This window comes from Bidens hawaiensis, unplaced genomic scaffold (assembly GCF_021521415.1).
Source record: "Bidens hawaiensis isolate Kalapana, Puna unplaced genomic scaffold, B.hawaiensis_p1.1 tig00005028_1, whole genome shotgun sequence".
Lineage (NCBI taxonomy): Eukaryota > Viridiplantae > Streptophyta > Magnoliopsida > Asterales > Asteraceae > Bidens > Bidens hawaiensis.
Genome location: NW_027491319.1, coordinates 1,151,915 through 1,158,443, shown reverse-complemented (window position 1 = coordinate 1,158,443; position 6,529 = coordinate 1,151,915). Strand labels below are relative to the sequence as shown.

General features: G+C 39.1%; 1 long non-coding RNA gene across 1 annotated transcript; it reads right to left on the bottom strand.

Moving 5' to 3' along the window:
• On the bottom strand, positions 1-3,241 carry LOC143628556 (uncharacterized). Its single transcript, XR_013152771.1, has 3 exons — positions 2,688-3,241; positions 1,661-1,940; positions 1-295 (listed from the first exon to the last, which is right to left on the bottom strand). It is a non-coding gene; the product is annotated as an uncharacterized LOC143628556 (long non-coding RNA).
• Positions 3,242-6,529: the final 3,288 nt, after the last annotated feature.

Genomic DNA, 6,529 nt, shown 5'->3' with positions numbered 1-6,529 from the left:
AAGGCAGGGAACCACGTGATTTAGTTGCAAGGTATGAGATTGGATTCAAATAAACCGAAATCCAGTGTGTTTGATGCTACAAGACATTGATAACATATTTGGATCAAAGTCTACGAGAATGAATCATAATTTATCTAGGAAACACCCATGATCTCTTCATGACTCATTGAAACAAGATACAACATTCTCTTGCATGTCTGGATATCACGCATGCTTAGGAGTTTAGATCCAGAAAATGATAATGATAATTATAATGTTAATGTCAAGTCGTTCCTCCGCTAGAATTCCTTTGCCGCTGATCAAAACACAAAAAAATGTCTATTAGCCACCGTTAAAGATTAAAACAAAGCAAAGGAAATATAATGTAACCAGAAAAGATAGCCTAAGTCATGCAAACTAAAGTCCATTCTTCATTCTAAAAAGTCAAACCTAATATAGTTCAACTGTAAACTGTTCTTAGAGCATCCACAACAACAAACTTTTACAAACCGTCACATCATTGTCACATCATATTCCAAACTTTTCTCAAAATCTCTATTTTTTTCCACAACAACAAACCTCTGCAAACCAACACATCATCACCTACCACTTCATATTTAATCAATTTAAAATACTTTACAACATATTAATTCTTATAGTTGATCAATTAATATTAATTTTATATCAATATATTATACCCAACAATCACAGGATGTGCACCACAATATCAGTTTTATTTTACTATATGTTTTAGATCTGAACCACCCTTCTCTTTAAACACCATATGCCGGAGAATCAAATTGAGGTTGCATACAGTCGCCGGCAATATAAATTGATCTCCCCATAAATCGAATCGTAGCGGGGAGTGCAGTTACCGCAACCAATCAAAGATGAACGCTCTGCAACTTCGATCAGATCTGAAATCATGGCGATTGAAATAGATTTTGGTGAGGTTTCCGTCAATCGATTGTAAGAAATCAAGAATATTTTTAATATAGTAGATCTAAAGGGCCCACATCTACTCGTTCGTCTCACGTTTGCAGAACCAAACTTTGTCAGCAGACTTGGGCGCCACAACGGCAACGTCCGCCGGATCTTCGTCCGCCCCCCTGCCACATGTATTCGGACCTCGGGAAACCATCCCGTTGTGGATGCTCTTACCAATTTTTAAACTAACCTATAACTTATTTGACTATTAAAAGTCAAAAGTGGACAGATATGAAGCTTCTAAGTACTGCTTAAATCAAGTTCTAACAGGTTATAATTTACAAGAGCTTAATTCAAGCATACACTCGAGGATCTTAGATAAAAAATAATAATCACAAAAAGTACAAAAATTGATGAACCCACATGGGTTGTTTTCATCCATCTGGTTTTTTAAGATGCAAGAAAGAGTTCTTTCTCTTCTTTTAAAGATTTCATATTATTAACAAATCATATAAAACTTTTTTTTTCTCAAGAAACCTGCCAAATACAACTTAACTACTTTAAGCAACTTATCTTCAACCAAACAACCAATTATGGCATAGGAGCACAAACTACTTATCACCAACAAAGTTCAATCAATCTGTTTGAAAAAGCTACTACCATCACAAACTAAAATCTGGGATAAAAGTATAAAACATGATCATACTAAATCAAAATATGAAAAATGCTTTTCCTTTTTTTTTTTAAATCTAACCTTTGGAGGTTGCAGGCACTACGATAACATGCATGGTAGTATTATTCGGCGGCAATGCTAGCCGGAGCGGGTAAAGCTTCCCATTCAAAGGGTTCCGAGAACACACGGTTATCTCCTCCAATTCCGTTTCTTCCTCCAAACTCTGAGTCAATTCCTGTACCGTATTACCTTTAAACAAAAACGAACCTTCAGCATCAACAACAGCTCCATCATCATCCACCAATTTGTAATAAATCATCCTCCCATCACTCTTCGATGATCCAAAATGTTCACCACTCACCTACAAATTCACACACACTCTTATAACAAACATATAATTAAAACATCGATATCTCATTCATCTCAACTCTGTTTTGGACATGGTTTGATTTGTTAAAAAGCTCCCACACAGCAAAACACAAGCTTAGAAACTAATAATTATATTAGTCGCAATTACATACAATTATTTGTCTAAAGTTAGACCATGCGTACTCGGCATGCGTTTTGGCGTTTTGGGCCTAACCACCACCCACCCACCCACCCACCCCCCCGGCAATTTTGCTAGGCGTTTTGGAACAAGCGTTTCTACAAACGCGCATATGGCACAAATTTTGAGGGTTTTGTGAGTGAGAGGTAGAGAGGGGGAGGAGAGAGAGGCGTTTTGGGGTCTTTTTTTCCTGCTACAACCACTTTTTGCAAAATGCCCAAAAGCTGACTAGGCGTCACATGGCGTAAAATGCCCGGGTGTGCCTAGTTTTGACTACGCATGGTCTTAGTGAAAAATCATTTTTGCCATTTTTTCGATATCTCATTCATCTCAGCTCCGTTTTAAACATGGTTTGATTCATTGCGAAGTTCTCACACACAAAATCAATAATAGTGACGATTACATATAAATTATCTATGTCAAAAGTTAGTGAAAAATCATTTCCGCTATTTTATCGATATCTCATTCATCTGAGCTCCGTTTTGGACACCGTTTGATTCGTTGCGAAGCTCTCACACAGCACAACCCAACCTCATAAACTAATAAACATAATTCACAAACCTGATCTGACGTAAGATGAAAAGACGAGTCCAGATCCAGATCGGGCGAATCCGATATCGGTTTCGGCGGATCCGCATTAACTTCCACAACCTCAACATCCCAGAGGATCCAATTATGATGCCGATGAGGAATATCATGCGTAACAGAGTTCCTCCACGGCGGCACTCCGCCATTAGCCCGTAAATAATTACCGTATCTGGTTTTCAACCGGACTTTTTCGAACCTTCAAGAACCGGTTCCCAATCGACGGACGAGTCAATTCTCGTAGGGAGGGTTTGGATAACCTTTTGGCCGGTGGCACCGAGCAGACGCTGGTCCTCGGAGGCGGTGAGGTAGCGGCCGAAGCATGACTTTAAGCGGATGACGTTGTCGTAGTCGTCGTTGAATTCGACGGTCCAGCGGGCGTTTTGAACGGTGGATTGGCGGTCTTGTGAGACGTGTTCGAGGTCGTCGTCGGCGAGTAAGTATTTGTGGTGGTAGCTTCTTAGCCGGACGGATTTTGCCCTTTGGAAATGCTCCATTTGGTAATGAGTTGTTTGGTTTTGGAGCTCAAATTTAATATTATAGAGGCAGGGTGGACCCAAGAAGGTGATGATGAATTGAACGTTATGTTATGCGCGTCGTACACGTAACCTCTTTAAGTTCTAGGTCCCAAAGCTTCGTTTTTAGCATGATTGGCTTTGCTATTTAAAAGGGGGTTGCGGTGCAGCTTGTTTGGTGTTTAGTACTTTACTACTTTAGACTGTCCGCAACAGTACAAGACAATTCTTTCCACAAACAGCCTAGTCAGCATGCCACATCAGCTTTTCATTCATTCTTTCCACAAACACTTTTTACCTACAAAAATAGTATATGCATTCTTCCCACAAACAACCTCATAATTTCCACATCACTAAACTTTCTATTTTTTATTTTATTCTTTATATGAAATTTATTTAACAACTAATTTTATAAAATTAAAATAAATACAAATAAAATTGAATTAAAATTACATAAAAATACCAAGAATACAATTAAATAAAAAAAATACAATATGAAGTCAACGAAAATATAACTAATGGCTATTCGCCCAAATATGCTCCACTAGATCGTTACGTATTGCTTGGTGAGCCTCTTGGTTACGTAAACTATGAGACCTCTGTATACGTGTTTGAAGTTGGGGTGGTGCTCCTTGGTTGTATATAATTGGTTCAGGATCATTCTCGTTGCTTTCCCAGTTAATTATTGCACGACCTTCATCCTCTATTATCATATTATGTAGTATAACACATGCATGCATTATATCACCTAATAACGGGATGGAAGAAGTTCTTGACGGGCCACGTATAATTCCCCACCTAGCTTGAAGGACACCAAATGCTCTTTCAACATCTTTCCTTGCAGACTCTTGGCGTTCTTAAACAACTTCATTTTCAGGTTATTTTCCGGTGGATATGTGAAACTCTTTACTAGTGTCGCCCATTCTGGATAAATACCATCGGCAAGATAATAACCTTTCGTATACACATTCCCATTGACTATGAAGTTACACTCTGGTGCAGTCCCTTCTAATATTTGATTAAATAGTGGGGACTGATTGAGGACATTGATATCATTGTTTGCACCTGCAACTCCAAAGAATGCATGCCAAATCCAAAGGTCGTATGATGCAACAGCCTCTAGCATAATGGTTGGATGCCCGTGATAACCACGAGTATATTGACCTCTCCATGCAGTTGGGCAGTTCCTCCAACTCCAATGCATACAATCCAAGCTTCCAAGCATTCCGGGAAACCCGTGCACAGCTAAATGTCCCGCTAGTAGCCGATGAATGTCATCTTGGTTAGGTCTTCTAAGATACTTTGAAGCATAAATCTCAACAACAGACCTACAGAACTAATGTAGACATTGTAGAGCAGTGCTTTCACCAGGGCGTATGTATTCATCACATTGGTCAGCTGCAGTGCCATATGCCAACTGACGAAGGGCACTGGTGACTTTTTGTATAGGTGATAGACCTTTTCTACCGGTAGCATCATATCTTTGTGTAAAATATTTATAATGTTCAGATTTACCTTCTTCTGAAATATCTTCGAGAATGCGATCGAAAAGCCTTCTACTCATCCTGAACCTTCGTCTAAAGAAACTCTCATCATACACAGGTAATGGAGCAAAATAGTCATTCCAAAGACGTGCATCACCCTCAACCCTACCTCTATCAATTTCTTTACGTTTCTTCCTTTGTTTAGAAGAACTTTGCTCTTCAACTGTGTCAAGCTCAAATAATTTCAAGGCGAGTTCTTTGACATCATTGGAAATAAGTTCTTCAAATTGTTCTCTAAGCATTTGTGGAATGCTTATTGGCAATTGTTGGTCACTAGAGCTCAATGTGGTGGTGGTGATAGTAGTGGTAGTAGCGGCGGCGGCGGTCAAAGGAGTAGTAGTAGTTAAAATGTAGAATGAGAATGAAGGGTGTAAATTTTATTGAGTATAGTAGTGTTATTTATAGATATATAGGAAAAACTAGCCGTTAAGATAACGATAATACATGAAAACTAGCCGTTAAGATAAATACGATACATGAAAACTAGCCGTTAAGATAAGGACGAAACATGAAAACTAGCCGTTAAGATAAGGACGAAACGGGAAAACTAGCCGTTAAGATAAGAACGAAACAATACTAGAAATTTAAACCAAGAATTAATAACTAGTTGCGTTGAGACATGTTGTACTTTTTCCCGATCTCAACACAGGAGAGTACACGAGTTCTGCCTCGGATGGTGAAGAATGGTGGTTGGTGGGCCCATTTTCTTCAAGATCATGATCTCAACACATGAGAGTACACTAGTTCTGCCTCGGATGTTGTACTTTTTCCTGATCTCAACACAGGAGAGTACACTAGTTCTGCCTCGGATGGTGAAGAATGGTGGTTGGTGGGCCCATTTTCTGATATTTATAAAGTCCTTTTCTTAAACTTTAATTTATAACGGCTAGTTTTTACAAAAAGAGGTTTTATAATAATTTCATTGTTTCCTAATCTTCATACGTTCCTATGGATCCATCAATTCCTTTTTCCTTCACAGGGCTTTTAAACAATGATAACAGTGAAGAAAATCCAACTCCACCACAAGCATCCTTTCAATTTCAACAACCTAGTTTTACACAATTTCAACAACCCTGCTTCACCTCATTTCAACCACCATGTTTCACACAATCTCAACAACCAGGTTTTACACCTTTTCAACAATCTGGTGGATTCGCGCAATCCCAATGGCAACAATTTCTTCAATGGCAACAACAACAACAATTTCAAGGATTTCAACAACAACCATCATCAAAACCTGTGGATGAATCACCTTCTTCAAAACCAAAGAAAGCATCTAACAAAAGAGGAAAAGCAAAGAAAAATGTTGAAGACTCTGAGGCGGTTAATCGTACCAGGTGGCCCCAAGGTGACGAAGTGTTGTTATTTAAGGCCACAGTAGCTATCGGTGAAGACCCAGAGGTTGGAAATTGTTGGATTTTATGGACGTTTCGGGTCAAGTCAACGTGACCGACCCGAACGTGACCCGGATAGAGTTACACCGGGGGTAACGAGATAAAGGCCTACTTAAAGGTTAATTAGGCCCGACACATAAAATAATTATATGGACAGGGTTATGGACTAGGCTTTGTTTGATTGGGCTCAAGCCTAAGATGGTTAATTGTTAAACCCTAAGTTAATTAGCTATAAATACATACTCTTTATCTATTTATGGAAACCAATCTAAAATATCACAAACCCTAGCTGCCCACTTAGTTCCGGCGCCGAAATCCGGCCACCCGTTTTTCCGGCGAGCCATTCCGGCCGCCGTGGACATCAC